At 36.5% G+C, this 23,781-nt stretch overlaps 1 long non-coding RNA gene across 1 annotated transcript; it reads left to right on the forward strand.

Annotated features, from left to right (window-relative positions):
* Positions 1-12,119: 12,119 nt before the first annotated feature.
* LOC118986812 (uncharacterized) lies at positions 12,120-19,422 on the forward strand. The gene is made up of 3 exons (XR_005066450.1): positions 12,120-12,211; positions 17,265-17,267; positions 19,412-19,422. It is a non-coding gene; the product is annotated as an uncharacterized LOC118986812 (long non-coding RNA).
* The last annotated feature ends 4,359 nt before the right edge of the window (positions 19,423-23,781 follow it).

Genomic DNA, 23,781 nt, shown 5'->3' on the forward strand with positions numbered 1-23,781 from the left:
TCAAAATCAAACTAGGTGCTGAATATCTGTTTCTGATTGACCTATGGTAAATCGGAACAATAGTAGTTGGACTCTGAGAGTGCCTAAATTATTTTGTACATCTTCTCATAAGAAGTATATTTAAAAATAGATACAAAATTACTTATAATTTTGATCAAATCTGTGATTTTCATCAGAAGTTTCCATTGATTTGGCTTCAAGAAAAAAATTCTCTGACAAACTCAATTCTCTAAGTACGATATTTAAGCCTATGATTTAACTTATTTATTTTCTTTTAAAAAACTATTAGTATTTACTAAGATTCCCAGGCAGGTAGGTGTAATTTTGTAATCCATCGTTTGTCACTATCTGAAATGTTAGCTGTGAAATACCAATTCAAAAGAACCTATACACCCTAATGTTCATGGCAGAATGATAGCCAAGTGCTGGAAGCAACCTAAAAGCTGTGAATCAAAAAACTGTGGTACATTTACACAGTGGAATACAACATAGCAGAAAGAAAGAAGGAGCTCCTACCCTTCATGACAGGAAGGAACTGGAGAGTATTATGCTTAAGTGAAATAAGCCAGACAGCAAAAGACAAATACCATATGATCATACCTATAGGTGGAATCTAATGAACAAAACAAACAAACAAGCAAAATAGAACCAGAGGCATGGAAATAAGGAACAAACTGGCAATGACCAGAGAGAAGGGGAGAGAGGGATAATGGGGGAAAGAAGGAGAACAGTCTAGTCAGGGGACATGTATAAAGGACCCAAGGTAATGGACAACAGGGTGGGAATTGACTGAGAGAGCAGGAGTGTGGGCAGGGCAGGGGAGAGCAACAGGGGTGAAGTTGAGACAACTGTGATTGAACAACAATAAAAAAATTTACCCCTGGAGGGTCTGGCTCAGTGGATTGAGTGCCAGCCTGTGAACCCAGGGGTTCGATTCCCAATCAGGGCACATGCCAGAATTGCTGGCCAGGTCTCCAGTAGGGGATGCATGAGAGGAAACCACACACTGATGTTTCTCTCCCTCTTTCTCCTTCCCTTCCCCTCTCTCTAAACATAAATAAATAAAATATTTTTTAAAATTTTAAAAATAATTATTTTAAACTTATTGACTTCAGAAGGAGACAGAGAGACATCAATTTGTTGTTCTATTTATTTATGCATCAATTGGTTGATTTTTTTGTATGTGCCCTAACTAGGGATTGAACCCCCAATCCTGGCCTATAGGGATGGTGCTGTAACTTACTGAACCCAGCCACGGCTGAAATGTTATACATCTTTAGATAAACAGAACTAGAAAAAATTCTATTTCCAAAAGGGAAATAGGGTGAAACATGTTTCTCAAGCTTAATAATTTTGACCATGTTCACAGTGGCTTTTAAACCATTGGACAATTTGGGGTGAGCTTCTTCATTGATTTTAGAGAGAGAGAAACATCAATTTATTGCCCCAGTTATTTATGTATTCATTGTTCGAATCTTATATGTGTTCTTACTGGGGATGGAGCCCACAATCTTGGCATATTGGGAGGATGCTCTAACCAAGTGAGCAACCCAGCCAAGGCATGGGGTGAAATTTTGGCTGACTAGACTCAGCTATGTTCTGATGGGAACCATGTGCGACTCAGTAGTTTCTAAGACTTTTGACTAAAACCAGTTAAATTGGGATTTTTGTGAGGTTCTGTTTTTACTGGACTGAAATAAAAATTTATATTTACATGTTTTGAAGATTTCCCAGTGAATGTTATAGTATTAAAATACTATTATGCACAGAATTACCAAAGGATTTCCTCTTGCTGAACATGTTTAACAAATCCCCAGGTAGCTTCAAAATATTTTAAGTTGGTATTTGGATTTTTCCCATGACACGTGCATAATTCCACTAGTGGCCTTGTTCAGTGATACTGCCTTTGAGGGTTAGTAACGTGCTCAACATTTGTCTCTGAATTTTAAAAGTAGTTTGGAAAATTAGATTGAACTCTGGCTTATTTGAGGATTGATTAATGCTAATTTGTAGAGGCAAACACTGAGACAAAACAATTGTGAACTTTTATAATTGCTACAAATTAACAGAAAGTCTACACATTTGAAGGCATTTGCTATCTGAAACCAAACGTAATAAATGGGCCCTATTTTCTGCAACAAGAGTGCTCCCACCACTGAGCAGTCAGCTCTGTAACAGTGCTCACTCTTGGAAGGTGGGAAGGTGGACCTTCTGCGTCACTAATGTTGCCTTCCATGTGGGGGAATCTCGCTAATGTGACACTCTTCACCTCTCTCCATCCCTCATCGATCCCTCCTCAAGGAGACAAAAGATTCAATTTAATTTGTGAATGGAAAAGAAACTAGATCTGTATAAATCAGCTCCTTTCTCTTCCCATTCTCTTTTGGGGAGAAGGTGGCCCTGCACAGCTTGTGCTTTATGTAGGTAAGTTTAATTAATTCTGAGGATCAGCATTAGGATGTCTACTTGTTCATACATGTAAGCTATACACTTCTTTATCAACTTTGTCATAAATCATTTTGTTCTCCATGCATCCTGCTTTTTTGTCCTACTTTTCAGTTGGTCACAAACCAATGCTGTAGAGAGATGTCGCTCATTGAGATCCTCAAAGCACAATATTCCACTCCTGGCCAACAGACAAATTTCTGTTAATTTGTCATTCATGCTTTTCATACAACAAATATTTATGGAGCCTTTGTTACACACCAGGTACTGTGATGGTGAAAGTGTAGGCTCAGTCCCTGCTCTAATGGGATTACGTCTAATCCCTGAGTGAGTTGTAGGGTTAACACCCATCCCAGGCAAAGGCCACCATTTTAGCTGTGAAACTGGAAAAATCAGATTAAAAAAGGAAAGGGAGGCTGGACTCTCATTCTGTATAACTCAGTTCCTATCAGAACAATTGACAAAGGATAGATGCATTAAAATATAAATGGTTTAGTTTGGACTATTTAACAGGAAATTTTGGGATATTATCCATGAAAAAGTATATTTGAAGTTTGCTGTCTTTGAACTAAATTTTTATTATTTTTGCATTTTTACATGGTGTATACAGAATAGAATATCTGTTCTCAAATATTGGATATGACCTAAATATTTTTATATTAAACCCATTTGACTATTTTTGTTTTCTTTGTAATTTGGCTGTCTCTAAGTTCTTTCCTCTTCCTTGTTGTCTCATTGTTCCAACAGTAGGGAATTGACCATTATGGTCAATTGACCAGAATTGACCATTATGCTTGTTTCTTAGTCTATGTAACTAATAACTGATCACACCATAAATTCATCCCTCATTTGCAATTCCATTTTCAAAATGTTTTTTTTCTCTGCCTCTCACTGGATATTTTTTTAATTTTATTTTTATTTTATATTTTTAGTTTTTTTCATTCCCATTTATTCCCTTTCTATACCTTCTGCCTATCCCTCCCCCCCCCACCTTAATCAACACACTGTTGTCACTGGATATTCTTGAACAGCCTAACAGACTTCGTGGGTAAAAATGAAGGGAGAAAGAATGGACCTTGGAATTTTCCTTGTAGTAGGTCTAGAAAGGTGCACACACACACACACACACACAATGTCTTTGGAAAATATACTGTTAACTCAGCTGGAGAAAAGGAGTGGAGACATTTCCAACACCCACCCAGTGTTCCTTCCACCTGGAACCCACATCATCACTTCGCCTGAGAGCCAGGCTGTTTCAAATTCTCCTTTCAGTCTTCATCTACGGCCAGGCCACGGTCTGCCCAGGCCTCAGTCTGTCACCCCTAATAAGCTGGCTAGCGTCAGTGTACTGGGATGGATTTTTGCCTTCTCAAAAAGATACTCTGTTCCAAGACATATAATGCTTTTTTATTAATTTTTGAACAGTAAATGTATGTACTCTTCATAGAACATGCCAAAATAGTTTAAAAATGACATTATGGAAAATCATTAGGCAAGCCCTTTGCAACTTTTACAGATAGAATTTAAATGCAGTTTCAGGCACTTTCATAAAAACAATCTTTATCTGTTTCTGACTGTGACTGGTTTTGACTCCGTTAGGGAAATCTCAGGGTGGAAATTTCCTGAGCTGACAGCAGGTCAGGCTAAATTAGAGCCGCCACTCCTGGGAAGGGGCAGAAGGAAAAGAATGTAACCGAATTTATTTCTCATTAGTTACATACCCGTAAAAGCGTTCAGCAGTAACTTTCTAATTCCCCAGTTTTAAAAATAGTGGATCAGTTTTTCCATTCAGCTTCTCGTAGCAGGATGAGAGCGAAAGATACCTAAAACAAAGCTTCAATTCACTGGCAGCATGTTCCAGAATTTTTTCCCCAAGAGAAGAAAGTCGTCTTTTTCTTTTAGTTTTTTCCAAGTCTGTATTATCTTTTCCACGGAACATGATTGGGACATCAAAAGAAGCTATATTGTACTCTATATATGGATCTCTAACATTCAAAGCTAATTGAAATGCACACAGAATTTCACTGGAAAGGGTGATTCATGTAGGCTGAACCACAGACCATCTGTGCCTACCCTCCATCCTTCAGTTTATTCTCTTTTAAGAAAACTAAACTATTCCTTTGCTTCTAGATGTCTTTTATTTACTGTTCATATTAGTAGACACCCTAAAAAAATTGCAGTATGCTGCGATGACAAATCATTTAACCCAGTACTTGACAGGAGGCCTGGAATTCAAGGCAAAGGGGACTTTCTTTGGTCCCTTTTAACGACTCCTGTTCCTTTCTCAGCTCGTAATAAAAGAGGCTCTCTCTGAGTTCCTTCCCTGACATCACCCTCACTTCTTTTTTCTTGTGTTTCTTTTGATATTAATGCCCCCAAATCCAATGTAACTATAAATCAACTACAGCTACTATAATGCTGCATAACACACCACTCAAAAGTGGCTTGATAATCTCTTTCCTAGAAATATTCAGGGAAGGTTAAATGATATTCAGAATAATTTGCAAATTTATTATTTCAAGATACAATTCTATGCTCCCAGTTTTCCAAAGCAGTGTGCTGATATCCTGACCCACTCATTTATTAATTTATGTATTTTTTCATTCATCAAATATTCTTTTAGAATCCACTATATGTAGTATATAAGGATTTCGGTACCAGGAATATATCAATAAGCAAGATAAACAAAATTCTTGCCTTTATAAGACTTACAATCTAGTAAGTGCAACAGATGACAAATTTGTAGATAAATAATCTCAAATTGTGATAAATTATCTTAAAAAATAAGTGTCTTGAGCCCTCACTGGTGTGGCTCAGTGGATTGAGTACCAGCCTGGGAACCAAAGAGTTGCCAGTTTGATTCCGAGTCTAGGGCATATGCCTGGTCCCCAGTAAGGGGTGCTTGAGAGGCAGCCATATACTGATATTTCTCTCTCTTTCTCCCTCCCTCCCCCTTTCTAAAATAAATAAATAAAATCTTTTAAAAATTAAGTGTCTAGAATTGTGTCAAGAATGTCAAAATGCATGTTTTGTATGTGCCCTTTTCTCCATTCCAACTCCATCACTTCCAATCTCCTTTCATTTTCATGCTCATGTATAAATATTTAAGCTGTGATGTGATATAGAAGATAAAGAAATATAAATATACATAAGACAGATAGATACTGGTTCATCATTACCTTGACTATTTACTAGTTATATCGTCTGAAAATGTTACATAGCTTCTTTGATCCTCACTTTCCCTATTTATAAGGAAAAGTGAAAAAATGTTGGAAAACAGAGGTAATATTAGTAAAAGGATAAAATGAGAGGAGATGTGAAATAGTTACCTTCTTTGCCAGTTGTCCATTTGCATCTCCCCTCCACCTCACCCCACGTACACCCTTACAAGTCCATTTCTCCCTTTCTCTGCCTAACTCTGCAGGCAGGAGGTTGACCGCCAAGGACTACACCTCTTTGTTTTCCTTGTTATTTGGCTTTCAGTTAAATCAAACCAGTGGAAACACTGGCAGCAGATTGGAGTGTACAAAGGAGAGAGAAGTCAGAGTGTTCCTGATGCTTCCATGCCTTGGCAGGTATATTCAGCACTAGCAGCATCCCACCAAAACTTCGGCCAGGTGGCCCCTTTTCCTAAGGCTAGCTCTTTCTGGGCTGAAGGAACTTCATTTTCTCTTTGACCTCTTGTCCTGGAAGTTGTATGTCTTCCTGCTGATGTTAGTTTGTGGGTACATCATTATCCCTCCACCCTACATACACATCTATAAGTAGCTCTTTGTTAAAAATATCTTCATTGGAACCATCTGAGGAGAATTCAGTTTCCTAGGGATTCTGACCAATACAGTGCAGACACCAAGGGTAATCACACACAGTAGACTCTCAATATGGCATTCTATAACTGGATTGCTGACATTTAATAAACACATGGTCTTTTCTAGGAAAACGAGAAACTGGTGATGGCACATCTTGTCAGTGCTCATGTAAGATGGAAAGCCAGATATAGAGTAGCTTTTGCATTTGGTTTCTATGGCAATTATGATAATTGCCAGGAGTATGGGGTGGGTTAGCTGTTTCTGATTGTGCAGGGAGCTTACAAAAACAAATTAATAAATACAAGACTTTAATTTTAAATTCAAAGCACTAGTAGAGAACTAAAGAGCTTCTGTGGTGATTGTTGAAGAACTTCTCTCTAGTAACTACAGGACAGACATGCCTGAGGATTGGGTCCCCAAATTTAATTGTTTAGGTTGCTGAACACTACTTTGTACAAATGTACAGAATCATCAAGGCCCTTATGATGAGGTTGGAGTATTGGTGGAGAAACAGGACTCTCAGGTTTAGGATGAAGATAATTAAATAGACCCAGTTGAAGGTCAGGACTTTGATCTCCCAAGTCATCCCAAGACTCTTTTGTGTAAAAAAGTAAATTCTCTTCCCCTGTATGAGCAAAAATAATATTTCCATGCATAAAGACCTTGCAACGACCTCATATTGGATTCTGCCTTACGGAGTCTAAGTATGTTGTTAATACCTATTTCCACCATCTCTCATTGCTTCTATGCCCATATCTAAAACTAAATTCTAGCATCCTCTAGGAGGAAAATTGGAAGCTGATTTCCAGAAGGAATAGAGTATGCATCAGAAAAGACTTAGATCTTTTTAAAATTGGTTTCTAAGAGTGTTTTGCTGGAACAGACAAAAATATAAGGATAAATTGGACACATTTATCAATAGAGGAGTACTTACCTAGCATTTTGAATTTAGTGTGCTAGCCAAAGTAGCTTTTAAGTACCTCTAGTAGTTTTCTTTGTTGACTATTGAAGGCTGGATTCAATAAAAACCAACATTTAATGATATCAGAATGCCCAAACTTTCTTACCCTGATGTTGGAGAAGGAATCCAGAGGTTTAGAGAACTGAGACTCTTGAAGTATGTTTATTATATACAGCCCACATGCCTTTTTTCTACTTTTATAAGGCAATTAAGAAGTTAAGGAAATTCACCAAGAATAGAATGCCATCCTAGAAACGTTCTGTAGTGGTTGTCTCCAGCAAAGTGAAAATAGAACTTGAAGGATGTTACCATTGTATTAGGATCTCTTGTTTCTTGTGCTCTATCATTTCAGTGGTAAAAGCACAATTCTGGAGTGGAAAAAACCATGTGGTAGTGCTTAACCCTCAGAGGAAAGGTGGTCGCAATTACCATAATCGGCCACAGAGACTGAATGGCAACCAGCGTTTTGACCTGCAGAAATCTGTGGCTTTGGCTAATTGATAACAATGTTTCCTGGCATAAAGTGGGCGGGCAGTCAACAAGGTATTACTTGCTTTATATAATTGCAAAAAGTCTATGTTTGGTAAACAGAAATCTGAATTGAGTTGTCAAAGGAGGAATTCATTACTTCTTATAGTCTCCCACTCAATTTCCAGACGTAGGACCCCAAAAATCAGCTCCTGGGAAGATGGTTTTAGGGAATGACTGGATTATCAAAAACTTAGTCTTATTATTGCTGCTATTCTAGTACTGATATCTGTATTTGAGAAAATTAACGCAGTCTCAGTGTCTTAGGAGACCAACTGTTTACCTGGGAAACATTTTTTTTCTCAATCCCTAGGAATGCTGTTAAGGAGCCTCTGGCAGAAACAGAGCACACCCATACAATCTAGGGACAAAGCAACTATTTTCCTGTTTGAGAAGCAGTTCTCAGGAAAATGGCTAAAATTCATTATTTTTGTTTTTGAGCAATAGGCATCCATGCACTGCCTTATAGCTATGTATGACTAGCTCATTACATTCTAGACATTGGGATCTGAGGATTTATGGTGTGTGCAATGTCTACTGAATTTAAATAAAAGAAGTTATTTAGCCTGAAATTTCTCTTTTTCTTTTCCCACAAGCTGGAATATAGATATTCAGAACCCAGCTTCCACCATGCAGATGACGATAATATACTAGGCGTAGCAAATGTTATAAACCAGGCCCCTGAATGACCACATGGAGCAGAGCTGACCAGACTAGCTAGACTAACCAGAAAGTTTCATGAGAGAAAAAGAAAAAAAAATAGTTACAAAGTATTCCAGCCACTGTCTTTTGGACTTTTCATGGAGCTGCACAGCTAAAAATAACCTTAATTTACAAACTCTGAAATCCAAATGTGTACGTCCCCATTCTCCTCTTACCCTCACTGTTACTAGGATTAATTCTTTACTGTCCCTTCAATTTTACTAGTAATCAAAATAACTATGAACTAAAAAAGCATGAGATATTATTTTTCACCTACTAGTTAGGCAAAGAAAACTTTTTATAACATTCAGTTTAAGAGAGGATGTGGCAAACAGAGTTCTCAGAAATCACTGGTGGAAGAACAAATTGGTACAAGATTCCTTGTACAACAAGTTGGCATGATCAAGCAAAAATTTAAAAGCATATAGTCTTTGATCCACCAATGCTGCCTCTAGGAAATGGTCTTATTATGTAAAAAAAAGTGCATTTACAAGAGTGTATATTGTAGCACTGTTGACAGGAGCATTAACCTGGTAACGACTTAAGCCTGTCAATAAGGAAACTATTGAGTTAAATTAGTGTACGCTGTTGATATTTTGAAGTTCAATATCATTATTAAAATAAATACTATTACACATTCTGATGTAGAATAAATATTTTTAAAATTTCTGCAATACTGAAATTTAAAACACGAAAAATTAAGGTACAGATTAAAATGTATAATTTATTAATATATTCCAATTTTTATTTAAAGAACATCTATATGCATGTAGATATAAATAATACACATACACAGATATAAATTGATTGATAGTCAGTATAAACATTCTAGAAAGAAAAACATCAACCCCTTTATCATGGTTGAATAGATTTCACTTTAAACTGTATATATGTCAGCATTTTTTGAATTTTATATAGTTATGCGATGACTTAATATTTAAAATGAATAAAAACAAATTATCAAATTTTAAAAACTTTAAAAACTTTAAAGGACTTTCCCATGTCCTGGTTCTTGCTTTGGGAAAAGTTATTCTAAATTTAAGATGCTCTTTTTATCGAGTAAATTCATAATAAATCCTCTGAAATCTATTGCACTTTTGAGGACAAACTTGTCATTATTATTGGCTTACTTGACTCATATTTCCAAGCATAAATAATGTTTTCTCTAGGTAGGGTGTTAATTCCTTTTTTAAATATAAGGATTTCAAATCTAAAAGGAAATTTTATAATCAGATATTGTCTATTGCAGTGAATCATACTAGATAAAAGCTTGATTCATTTTTTAATTCAGTTAACATTAAGCACAGAAAGAATTAAAACTGTCCAAGAGCTTACTCATGTTCTCATTAAGTGTCCTAAAACTCATCTTAGGATCAGTGGTAACTTCTAAGCTCACTGACTCCCTCAAATCCTCCTCTGGATAAGCCTTGCCAAGAATAGTCCTAACAGCGACAATATGTCAGTCCAAAGAATCACACACAAAGACTTTAAATAAATAAATAATCACTACTTACAGAATTCCTACGTTTGTTTCTCCTTGGTCAGCACATTACCACTTTAGTCCTCCTAATGGTTGAGGAAGGTAAAAAAATCACAGAATTCCCTTCTTCTTGTATTACATAAAGTTTTAGATAAATTTGGAATACTTCATCTAAAGACTTATTAAGGAAACAGTTATGAAATATTTTAATATGAGTGCATGTCAGATATTTTCCTTCTTTTTAGTTCAAATGACTGATTCTTATCAAGTGTTATTTTATGAACAATGCTTAATACATCTAATGAATCAATGTTTCTCTTGCTTCAGAAGGGATTAAGATATTTCACCCACTTCTGTTTTCAGCTTGGATGTGGGACATTTTCCAGGGAGTGACCTTGGTTTTGAAGTTTCCAAACCCATTTCCCTTTTTTTTTCTCAGAGAGTTGAAAGGACCTGTTCTTCCAGTTTAATTTATTCAAATAAGAAAAACATTTCCTTTGCATTAGTCTAAACTTTTTTTTACACTTGGTACTGATATGAGTTTGCTTGTTTGGGTTTCATTTTCTTGCATATAAATTATCGTATAAAACAGTGGTTTTGAAGTGCGGTCCCTGTATCACTTTGGAACTCGTTAAAAGTGTAAATTTTAAGCCTCATCTCAGGCTTAAATGAATTAGAAAATTTGCGTATTATTTCTAGCAATCGTTTTTTTAAACAAGATCTCTGGGACGGACGCACACTCAGGTCTGAGAACTCCTAGATAAGATATTGTGAAAAGTGGCTTCGCATTTGCATATGTTGCAAGTAAAACAGAACAATTTATACCTAGGAGATGGGGCATTGTGTTGAGCTGTCTTCTGAAACACAGTATGGAGTCATCCACCAGAAAAAGTCTTCTGAGTTTGAATGCTATTGACCCGGTAGGAAAGAGCAGGGAGGGGCCCAGTAGTGATGAGTTCTTTACTCTTGTTTAAAGCACTGCTTTAGCAGGAAGTGCTTGAGCCTTGGTAATACAAATGCGATCTGAGGATCCCTGTGGGAGCTTGTTGGACCTACATCCAATAATTTGCATTTTAAGTAAACCACCTGGTGATTCACATTCACATTGAAATGAGAGGAGCCATTGATTTAAAGAGAATTCAGGTGGCCTTCAGTAGAGTGTCAACAAGCTTCTTCCTGCACTTGGGTTTTGATTTACCCTTGTGGATTCTTAGACTCTTGCTGGATTCTCAGCCTGTGGCATTTCCTGACTTTTCTTACTTGCTTTACCCCATCACCAACAATTTGTGAGACTTCCAGTTTCTCCAGCCCCCTGCCATACTGGATTGGTTTTATTTTGAAATATTTATTTGTTTTCTAAAACTAAAGGTAAAAAGTGACATCTCATTTTTATTCTAATTTTTATTACTTATGTATTATATGTTTCGAAAATACATTATCCTTTTCTGCTGTTTGTATTTAACTTTATCATTGAATATCTATAATGTGCCATAACCTTGTTAATTATTTTAAATATATAACAATTAATGCTTACAATAATTCTATATAGTTAGTTTTATAGTTTTAGATTTAAAGCTCTTCAGTCTCAGGACAACTGAATTATTTGTCCACTAAGTTATACATTGGTAATGAATGACAGACATGAATTAAAATTCAAGTTCAACTCAAACATCCTTGTATTTTTTTAACTTGTGTTAGCTCTGTTCAGACAGTAAGAATAAAAGCGAGAAATCAAAAAATTGCGTTCAAGAGGTTAAGACTGCAAAGAGCTGAAACACTTATGGGTAAAAAAATGTTCATAAAATACTATGAATTAAAGTAGTAGCTGTGTCATGCGAGAAACAAAAATAAAGCTAAAAGGGGACATTCAGGTTATGGTTTTACCTGATCATAATTGGTTGAATGTGAAATTAAAAAAATAATGAGCTGATAGTTTTGTTACAGAACAGATGCATCGGGACTCAGACTCCAGAGGATGATATACTAATACTGTCCAGACCACCTACTGTGCCCGATCCTCTGCCGCCAATTGGAAAGACATCTCTCAATGCCAGAGATTTGTGAAAAAGAAAGAAAATGTTCATTTAATGCTATACAGACCTAACATAGTAACCTAACGTCTTCATTAAAATATCAAAGAAGAAAATAAAAAAATTATCCTAAAGTCCTTTAGGATATCCACCTACGGCACACAGCGCTCCCTTCTCCCCCTGCCCTAATTCAGGGTATCTTAACTCAGGGAAAAAAGCACACGTTGTGTTTCCAGGCCTCTGGTCCTCCAGCTGTGTCACTGTCCAGACAGGATCTCTAATTAATCCAAAGTCATGTGGCACCTTCTCATGGTCCACTGGCATGAGTTCTCATGAGTTCTTTGTACCCATTTTTCCAGGCAAAGTCTCTCCTGCTTCCCAGGTCATGAGGACAAAGGGAGCACCCCAAAGCCGCGTGGGCCTCTGCTATCAAAGCTGCAGGGGTCTGTACTCCACCAAAAGTGCATGGCTTTCTTCTTCAAATGGCTGCAGGGGTCCCCACTCTGGCAAAGCCACGTGGTTCTTTCCTTCACCTGGCCAAGAGGGGGTCCACACTCTGCCCAAACCGAGTGACTATCTTTCAATGGCTGCCATGTCTGGGTTTAAATCCATGTACCAATCTTTGTCTATATCCCCATTTCCGACTCCTCCCACAGTCAGTTACACCTGCTAGTATTCCTGTATTTTTGCAAATTTACTGGGCTGCCATTGTGAGTCCAGGCAGGTATGGCCCCATGTCCTGGAACCAATCTTCTCCAAGCTCCCATGCAGGCACTGTAACTCGGGGGACCTGCCCCCCAGTTACATTTTGGGTGGAAGTCACTTCCATCCCCCTGGCTCAGAGCATGGCCACAGCCATTTAACATATCTGAGTGACCCACCAAAGGCTATAGATATGTTAAATGACCACGCCATGGATTATCTGCAAGGCTGTGGCTGTACAAAACAGCCCTGTATGTTCCTGCTCCATGTGTCCTTTCCCCCAGTTCACACCTGTTGGGGAAGGGGTGAGGACATCTTATATATCTCTCCAATATTTCCTATATACCTTGAGTTCTGGACACCACTCCAAATCCTTTTTGGGGGCCCCCCTCTTGGCTGTACCCTGTATCAGTTTCACCTGGACAATACCAAAATATGTTCATATAGCTAACTTCAAAACACTTTTTCACTCAATAAAGTAACATTGGCTGGTTTGGGGTTATAATAGTATTAACAATAATGATATTTATCAATTTTTTACTATGTGCCAGACATGACTAAGGTTTTTTACGTATACTAACTGAATCCCTACATCAGTCCAATGAGACAGCTACAACTATGTCCCTATTTTACAGATAAAGAGACTGAACCAAACACAACACTAAGTTGTAGAACTGAGATTCAAATCCAGACAATGTGAATCCAGGTACTATAACACTACACCGTAATACTGCCCCTGTGAAGATAAGTTTAAATAAGAGTTTTAAGTGGTCCTTGTGAGAAACAACAATAATAACCAAACAATCAAGTGGTTAAATACCCTCAGAATCAAATGAGGAAGGGTATTTAAGATCTGAAAATGCATTTTCCCTTATTTGTTCACCCAATGGTGGAAATCAAGAAAAGAGAAAATGGTTCTCTTTTCATCTTGTGGTCCTTTTGCTACTTCCAGTCAATTAGTCTCTAGTAAAACATGTATTTGCAATTTATATCACTCTTTATCTCATTGCTTTCATCTTCCAGTCCTCTGGTAGATGAGAAATGTAAAAATTGGGAATACCCACAAGCTGAATTGGAAGGAGTTGCTAGCTCTGTTGGCAACACTGTTGCCAAGTCCAGCTGAGGTTATAGTCAATGACATTCCGAAGGTAACCGGACCAATTTGAGTTTCAATAATTAAACCATGGTTTAATTGTCACTGGAAAAGCTAGTCAGATTAATAAAATGAATTAAGTACATTCAGAAAAGCTCCCAAAAATATTTATAAAAATAATTTAAAATAACAAATAATTAAAATTAAAATGTCCAAGAATAGAATAATTGTCTATTTCATTGTTTTAGATGGAGAAAATAGCATATGGTGCTTAATGAACTGCTAGGCATTTAAAATTTCTCTTTTAAATTATATTAAGACTAGCAAGCTTAATTATATAAATTAAAAAATGCAATGTACTATGAAAATATATAGGAGAAACTTTTTTCAACCTCAGAGTAGGCAAAACTGTTTAAGCCAACTTCAAAGGCTAAAATCATTTTTCAAATTTCAATTGCAATTGAAATTCAATATTATCTTATATTAGTTTCAGGTGTAGAGCATAGTGATTAGACATATAATTTATGAAGCATTCTGCCTGGTAAGTGCAGTACCCACCTGGCACCATACATGTTTACTACAATATCATTGCTTATATTCCCCATGCTGTGCTATACAACCCAGTAACTATTTTGTGACTACCAACTTGTAAAGTCATTTTTTAAATGTCTACATATACTCTGTGTGGAAAATACTCTACCACGTCATTTTTATATCTTTGTATAGGAGCAAATATTTGTCTTTCTAATAAATTTGTCTTCCTAAATAAGTGTTCTTGAGAACAGGGATCTATGCTATTCGACAATGGATAAAATTGCTACACTTCTTGCGTACATAAATTAATAAATAAATGCCAGAAAAAAATGTAAAATCAATATAGGCAAATATTGAAACATTGGGACATTTCTGGTTAAAAGAGTTAAAGAGTTTTTATTTTTACTTCAAACTATAATTATTGGCAAATACATTTACTTTTTAACATGAAATTGGGTTTGTGATTATTCTGTGACAAACGTGAAATTTTTTTTTGGATGACATGAACAATGTTTACTAGTGTGTGGGGAATGATTGTAGACTAGGGCTTAATGGCTCCTTGTTTTATAATTTTCTAAGCTAGATTTCTTACTATTAAATAGCTTCATTGAACACAGTGTCATGAACAGGCACATCATCTCAGGAAAGCAAGTACTTTTCATAAGCTGAATGTTGTAAATGTTTTCTTACATTTCATTATGGTAAACTTTGGGATCAAGTATAAGTAGCAAGTCATAAAAACAGTGCCACTCATGCTAACTTTGGTAGTAAGCCATCTTCTCATCCATGCCATCAATTTTCCTTTTTTATTGGATTTTAAACTTTGTCTCTTAGTCTCACAAAGGCAAACCCGCTCATTCACTGGATCATAAATTGTACGGAGGATGGTACCACACCAATTTGCTCAGTGTAACTTAGAATAAGAGACTCCATCTCTTGCCATGTCATGTTTTGTCACTTGTAAAAGTGCATTTCATACAATGTTGATTTAGTCACAGTCTTAGAATTCATACAACAATATTGAAATAGGCCAGCAAAGAATACCATAAATTATACCCTTTTGTCCCCCAGAAGATTTCTTTCTACTCACCAAAAAGAAATATTTATAATTAGTTCAACTACCCTTATTACCAACTCAAAGGTATAAAAACTGGTTACCCGTGGGGCACTTGAGGTGACAGTTTTGACCAAACAGCCTGTTCTCTGGTGTTAAGAAAACAAGTGAGGAAGTGGCTATGTATGTTCTGACTTGCCTCGCTGTTACCCCTTTTTCTTTTTCCCCACAGGCTTTGTTGAAGGTTCTTTGTAGCAAGGTTTCCTTCTCCAGTCTGCCATTGTTCAGAGTGCTCCGTTTGGCAGCATATTAAATTGCTCTTTCATTGTGGATACAGTGTCTGCCCTCCACTTATTCCCACAGAGAAATGTTTCAGAGTTTTTGCTCCCTGAGACTGTTGAGTCTAAAACATGAATTCTGATTCCCTCTGTCCCACACCTATGTCCACAGGCCCACCTCATACTCTCCTATCCCTGGCTTCAACACTGTGACGGTAACATTGAGATGGGCATCATTTATGTACACACACACACACACACACACACACAATCACACGTAGAAAAACCTACAGCCACAATACACATGACAAATAGCAGTATTTCTCTGTAACTACCTTCTCATCCTCCTACTGGGAAATCCATAATCTGAGTGGCTGCAGTCTATTGATTCTACTCAAGACAAGGACATTTCTTACTATAGTAACAAGTTGAAACACCAGAAAGTAGATATCAAACAGATGATTGAAAAAGGATACCAAACTAAACCAGAAGGGTTGTCATTGTCTAAAATGGATGATCAACAAAAAAACCAAAGAGCAAACATTAAGAGTTATAAGACACTGACTAGTTTCTTTTGTCTGTTTCTATTCTTACTCCTTCCAATCCAATTTCTGCCCTATAGGCTGAGTTAGCTATTTAAAATACAGATCTAAATAACTAGCTTCTCAATTAATAACTCTTTAATAATGCCTTTTTCCTGGCCTTGGAATAGAGCCCACATCGTTAAAAAGACCTAACTTGACCATGCATGATTTGACCTTCTAAATGGTCTCACTACCCTCGCTCTCTTGTACTCAAGCAAATTTAAATTATGTCACATCCCTATTTAAAAAGGAAAAAAGGAAACTTCAATGATTCCCTATTACCTGTAGAATTTGAAGTCCAGCTTTCCTGCTTCATCTTCACTCAAATTTATTTCCCATTATTTTCTTTTACAGCCTTTGATTTGGTAAATCTCATTTCCCTTGCCTATTTGTTCTCTCTGTTAATTTTTTAATGGTCTACTATTTCTCATCCTCTACACACCTGGATCCTTTCTAGTAGATCTTAAATCCTACTTCACCCATATGTATTTCTTAATTCCTCCTATCAAGAAATAATTTCTTCACTTCATTGTTCTAACATTTTGACATGGCCCTTCACCCCTTGCTTCTTTGCCTTGGGTCATCTCCTCTTCCTGTGCGAACACTTCTTCCCACGTAAATGAAGAGCTACGTCTGATTCATCAGTTGTTTCAAAACATCCAGCATCGTGTCAGGAACTTTAGTTGGCATTCACTCAATAAATATTTGTGCAATGCATGACTATCTTCAAACATCAGAAATCAATCTCTCTGAGAATCTACAAAGCCAAACTACTGTTGACTTCTTTTGTCTACTGCTGTCTAAGTGGAGAGTGCCAAACAGTCTTAGAATAAACGAATTAAGTTCCAAAAGATGAAGAAGCTCAAAGCAAAGAGAATAAGAGGGAGATGATCACACCGTGTGCTGATTGTTTTGCCCAGAAGGCTTCAAGGTCTTTAATTAAACAATTTAACCATGGGAAGCAAAAGATGGAATGTGTTTCTAATTAATGCTTTAAACTCATTATGCTCCCAGGCCAGGAAATATAATAACTGCATAAGAATTTGGAAATTATTTCCGTAGAGATTGTGGCAGGCTTTTGGATCCTTCTCAGCCACGGCTTCTCAGAGAAGCCTGTGCTGGCCTGTGCTGTAGCTGAGCTGAGACCATGAACTGAAATGGGGCCACACTTGGAGATGGTGGTTTGATTTACACCCATTTAAAAGAAAAACATCACCACACTCTAATCTCTATTTTTTGCCTCTGTCTTAAAACTTCATAAAGATATTCATAGTGTGGCTGCAACATAGTCAGTGATTAGATTCTAAAGACATTTATCAAAAGGATTGCAAATGTCAAAATTAACCTTGATAGTTCATTAAATTGTATACAAAGTAGAGTACCATTGTTTGGGTATCATTTTCTATCTCAAGAAGTTCACTTCATTAAACAATTTTTTCCTAGAGTTGAGATAAGTTATTATTTCTTTCCGCATCAAAAGAAGTAATTGGCTTGTAACTAATGGCTTTGTCTTGTGAAAAACCACTTTTCTTCTTTCTCTTAATTTACAAAGTTGAATTTGCAATTTAAATGTACATAAAGTGGAAAATCACTATATGTCTCCAACTTAACCTCACTTGCTCTTAGAAATTTTAGTACACCTCCACAAAAATTCAGTTGAACTTCATAATTATAATTGTCACAATCAAGGAATTAATACCAATTATTTTCTCTCCCTAAATGATTCATTCTATAATTTTTTAAATGATTTTAAATTAAAAAATCATTTAAAATAAAATATTTAATTTTACTGGTTATTTTCCAATTAAGTTATTTTAATGAATTACACTGTTTTTATCCTTTTCCCCTTTCTTCTTACTTCACTCTTAACAAATTTGTATGGGCCAAGTGTTTGAAATATGATCACAAATCTTATTCTTTCAATGTTATACGGTTGAGAGAATTTTGCTAAAGCAGAAAAAGAATAACCAATCGAAATCAGCCAATCATATCTGTTGTTGTGGATCTTTATAAGGGTAGTGTACCACTTTTGATTCAATGCTTAGATTTCTTCTGTTTATTAGACAACAAATTACACTAAGAAGTATTTCCTATTTTTATAGGTCTACTCGCCACGTTTCATATGGAAATACTGACCCCTACACCATATAGAATATTTTCCAAGCAATTGCAACTCAGTAAAAAAATATTTTAAGTAGATAATATATGAAAAAAACTAGTTAGAGTTCTGCAAGAAACACAAAGATAATACGTTATTCCAGAGATCAAGTTTTTACAATTTTTCGGAGTCCTGAGATGGCCAGGTATCAAGATAACACTAATGATCCTCACCTTCTGGTATTTTCAGGTTTATTTAGACACTTCTCACATTAAATCAGGGCAGGCCAATAGAGCTTTGTGGGAATGATGGTGTGTGGCTTTCTCAGCTAGGTAAAAGAGTCATCTGAGTTTCTGTCCTGGCCTGTTGGATCATACACTTTGTGGGAGCCCAGCAGCCTGTCAGGAACTGTAAAAGATCTGAGATACGACCCTATCTGCAGGCTAACAAGTCATTCTGACAGTTTCATGGGTAGTAGTAGAAGGCTTGAGACTCCAGGGTCACACTCAAAGGGCAGCTTACTGGTCAAAACAATGAAAGTGCCTAAAGTAACAGCACTGTGTCAATCCTTGAGCCCCAGTTCCCACTGACCAATGCAAAGCAAACCAGATGATACTTATTCATACAGTAGGTTTCATTAAAGGAGATGAACCTGAAGTGTAGGAAACCAAGTTTTTTACAATGGGCAAATAACCTGCCTGATCTTCCCATTAGGAGATATTATCTTTATTTTGTGGGAGAAGAAAAATAAACTTCCATTTGTTCCGAAGGGAGACTGTTTGTATGTACCAAGGTACCAAAGTTGTTTGCTACACAAACATCTTTGAAAAGCTAATTGAGAACCTGGGGAGTTTTCAGTTTTTCTGCTCACTGGATGTGAGAGACCTGTGAAGAATTGTCTCTCGTTGCAAAGCCACAAGACACTCGTGAGGCCCTATCAAGAGATCCATGTGGTAACAAACTGAGGCCTCTCCCAGCAACCAGCCCCATCCTGCCCGCCCAATGATTAAACCAACTTGAAAAAGATACCCACCAGCCCTGCTGACACTCTCAAGTGACTGCTTTACTAACTGAAATACAAGACATACATTCTTCTAAAAGACCTCAAACAAGGACCATCCAGGAAGGTGCTCCAAAGTTTTGACCCACAGAAATTATATAGGATAACAATACAGTTGTTTTAAGCCACTTGGTTTTGAAGTGATTTGTTGCCTAGGAATGAATAACTGATACAAGTTTCCATGCTTGAAGAAGTGGTGTGCTGTCACAACAAATGGTTTAAAATATAACAGTGGCTTTGGGACAAGGTAGTAGGAAGAATCTGGAAGCATCTAAGGAGAGGGTTAGGGAAAAATGTAAAAGACCTTGAAGAGACTTTGAGGAAGGCCTGACCATCTTTGACAAGGCTGCTGGAAGCGCTCAAAGGGCAGTGAGGGAATGTTGTTGGATACTGGAGGAAAGGCATCTCTGTTGTGTAGTGACAGAAAGTTAGTAACACTGTTGCTTGTGGTAACGCACAAAGTGGAAAACATGCCTCTGGCTAAGGAAATTTCCATGCAGTGTTGTAGGTCCCATCTTGTTGCTTCTTACTACTTGGATTAAGATGGACTAGATAGTCATTTTGGTGATCCTTGAAGGATGTATAATGTGTGATATTACAGGCAACATAAATTTTATAAATAATTCACCATTTGTGCATATTGCACTTTCAGAAAGCAAATTATTGTTTTTAATGTAAAGCATTAAATAAATAGTTCCTTATTTCAATATTCTAGCCAAATAGCATCTATGAAAAATTCAACTAGAGAGAAAGAGTGTAAGAACTTTTATTTTAGCTGACTTTGATGAAGTGCCTTTAAAGATGAGCTCAAAAGAAAAATGTGATTAAAAATATTTTTAGTATTAGTTCCCCGGAAGGTTAAACTACCTTTAACATAGTACTGGAATCCAGCTGTTATGAGCCAGAGGAAGATGGGGGAAGTTTCCAGGAAGATGAGTGTGGAGGCTTGGCTGCATATCCTCCAACATACAAGAGAAATATGAGGTATCAAAAACAGAACACTATTCTTAGAGGAATAGTGTTCTTAGAGTTAAAAAATTATTTTCACAGGCAAGTTCTTTCCCATATTCAATAATTATTCTTTCTTACTTTGCAAAATTCTAAACAGCAACACAGTATGATTCAATAAGCTCTCAAGATGCCAGCTTTACTTTGGCAATGATACTAAGCTCGTCCATGGAAGCTGAACACACTGGCCTGATTCAAATAATGAATAATTTGGAGGCCCATGCAAAGTAGTTTCAGAACACTTTCTTAATCACCTGCTGCTACAGTCAACAACTACAAACTTTTTACAGTCTGCTGAATGTTCTCTGCTTTAAATCTAGTTTTATTTTTAACAAAACAATCGTAGAGTAAGTCCAGTTTTGAACATGGAATTTACATTTGGAATATTTGATTTAATAAACACTTCTAAATTTTTTACTCTTTATTCATGGTCCAAATTCTTAAAAACACATTATTGAAGTTTATATGCACACACACACAGAAATGAAATTGAAAAAGAAGTCACTAAAAAATATAACAGCAGTTCTCTTTCTTATTTTGGTTTTATAGATATTTGTCTTTAGAAAGATATTGGCAACTTCTAGCAAAAACTCATCAGAATGATAAATTTTGTTTTTTTTCCTTAGTCATTGAGTTTCTGGTCTTTTCTAAGAGTAGAATGTTCTTTTCATTCCATACTTATTTAAAGTGAGCTATTACATGTTTCTGGGCTCAGGAAAAATGCTACCACTGTTTCCTGAGGAAACTTTTATTTTTTTAAAGATTTTACTTATTTATTTATCTTTAGAGGGGAAAGGAGAGAGGGAGAGAAACATCAATGTATGGTTGCCTTTGGTGTGTCCCCTGCTGGGAGTTGGCCTGCAGGGAACCGGCCTGCAACCCAGGCATGTGCCCTGACTGGGAACTGAACTGTGATCCTCTGGTTCGCAGGCCTGTGCTCAATCCACTGAGCTACACCAGCCAGGGCCCAGGAAACTTTTAAATTAAATTTACTGGGGTGACATAGGTTGACAAAACCAAACAGGTTTCAACTGTATATCTCAAGGAAATCTCGTCTGCACACGGCATCATGTGCCCATTGACCCAACCAAAGTCTTTTACCATCCTCATTCCCCCCTTCTTTGCCCACCTCCACATAGACCCCACCTTTTGACATCCATTCTAGTCTCCACAACTCCAATCTATACCTTATTCTCTTTTGAACTCTTCATGCCAGAGACACTGATACGGACTTGAGGTAAGTAGATCACCCAGAAACTACATGAAATGTGCTGTGGTGTGATGTGAATAGAGCCAGAGGTCTGGGAAACATCATCTTAACCAAGCTTTGTACATAACTTGCTCTGTAGTCACTTAGTATCACTAACCTAAGCTTCCTCATTCATAAAATAACATAGTTATATTGGGCAATCTAAGTTCCCTTCCAAATGAATTAGTTGCCTACGATTCTAAAAGTTTCTACTTTTCTGATATGAAATTATGAAGTCTGGCTTTATCAACCGTATCATTTGTAAGTGATTTTTTCCTCATGATATAATTTCTCATGAAGGCAATGTTCAATTATTTTGAAAGTTAAACACTTTAAAATGCAGCATCAATTATTATAATATAAAGACATTTTTCTGAGAGTAATGAAAACCCCATGACCTTATTATAGATGGAAAGGTCTTGGTTGTGAGTTACTTTACATGTGTGATGAGTTGTTTCATATCTTTGTCACTAAAATATAAGCATGTACAACTTTTCATGAAGATATTCTTCACAAAAGTTGAACATATGTTCTTTCATCAGATATCTGGCTTTGATTAATTGCTTCAGTCACAAATCATGATAAGGTTGGCATTATAAAGGGTATCTATGCTGTACTCAGAGGGTCATTTATTTTGGATAAAAATACAAATTGTATTTTGTGTTTGATGTTGTTGAATTCCAGAGGCAGATAGCATGGAACAAGACAGCCATGTATGTGGCTGTCTTCTGGCTTTTTCCCAAGACCAAACACAATCAGTCAGTAGACAATTTTACAGCATAGTGAGACATACAAAGACTTCTAAGTTCCTTAGAATAAAGTGAGGCTCTCTCCCCTCCACAAAGTGTAGCATATTGTGGAAGGGAGAGAGCTATTGTGACTTAAGAAAAGTATTTTGATGTTGAAAAAGTTTCGTACGTGTTTTCTTAAATAGATACACTTTTTAAAAAATATCAGATTAACATTCTTATTCAAAGGCTAGAACCCTATAGGTACTCCTGTTGATTTTATGGCTTTTTAATTAATTTATATATATTTCCCCAAAAGAAAGCAAAAGGGAGCAAGTTTTCTGAGGTGGAATATCTGAACAGTTGTTCACCCACACTATCTCTTTTTTTATCCTTAACTTATGGAAGAATCATACTTGCAAAAGGAAGGAAGGAAAAGAAAGAAAGAAAGAGAAAGAAAGAAAGAGAAAGAAAGAAAGAAAGAGAAAGAAAGAAAGAAAGAAAGAAAGAAAGAAAGAAAGAAAGAAAGAAAGAAAGAAAGAAATAGAAGGAAAGAAAGAAAGAAAAAAAACCCTACCAAGTAAACAGGATTGACTAAGAAATCTAAAACATCTGAACAGGAGCCAGGCATGTAGGTAAAATTCATCTTAAACCGTTCAATTCACACATGTTCTTTCTCTGACAAGACAAGACAAGCCAAAAGGCATCCAACAGCATTCCTTAGTTTTTCCTTTTGTTGTTTGCCAGTTAATTTTTATTCACTGGAAATGCCAATTTTCCACATGCTATTCAATGTGGTGTGCTTGTTTGAAAAGAAGTAAAGAAAGAGAACCAACTATGCTCAGAACTTAACTCATTCCTTCCTTCCTTTCCCTCCTCCTCCCTTACAAGTCCCCTTTCTTCTAGGCTTAGTGAGAAACAAAAGCAGACTCATTCAACTTCAAAACTTGAATCCATGCCAGGTGAAATATTTTAGTGAGGCTTATCCTCAACTAGGTCATACCATATAGGTGGGCCCAGTTAAGTGGTTTTTGTTGGCCACTCTGTTTATTATGACTTTATAGTCACACCCTCTGTGCCAAAGTGCAGCTCAGCAAAATGTGTGCGGGTGGAGGTATGTATGTGCTTCATTACAGAATGTAAAGCTAAAGAAAATTTGTAGTTTCAGAGACTGAGGAAACATTACTTCAAAAGACACTTAATCTATAATGAATCTTTATTAACATTTGATCTTCACATATATATCTGAGGGTCAGTAGGTTTTACATGCCCTTATTTTGTCCTAATTAGGTGAACTGGGGAGGAAGAACTTGTTCAATCACTTGCTTCAACACAGTTTAAAAAAACAGGAATACAGAAAATAAAAACTGCCATTTTGAATTCTTTTGCCTGCATCACCAGACATGTCTCTGCCTGGTGAGACTTGGCAAAGTGATGC

Source organism: Sturnira hondurensis, unplaced genomic scaffold (genome assembly GCF_014824575.4).
Source record: "Sturnira hondurensis isolate 20B ecotype Veracruz unplaced genomic scaffold, ASM1482457v3 Scaffold0004474, whole genome shotgun sequence".
Classification (NCBI taxonomy): domain Eukaryota; kingdom Metazoa; phylum Chordata; class Mammalia; order Chiroptera; family Phyllostomidae; genus Sturnira; species Sturnira hondurensis.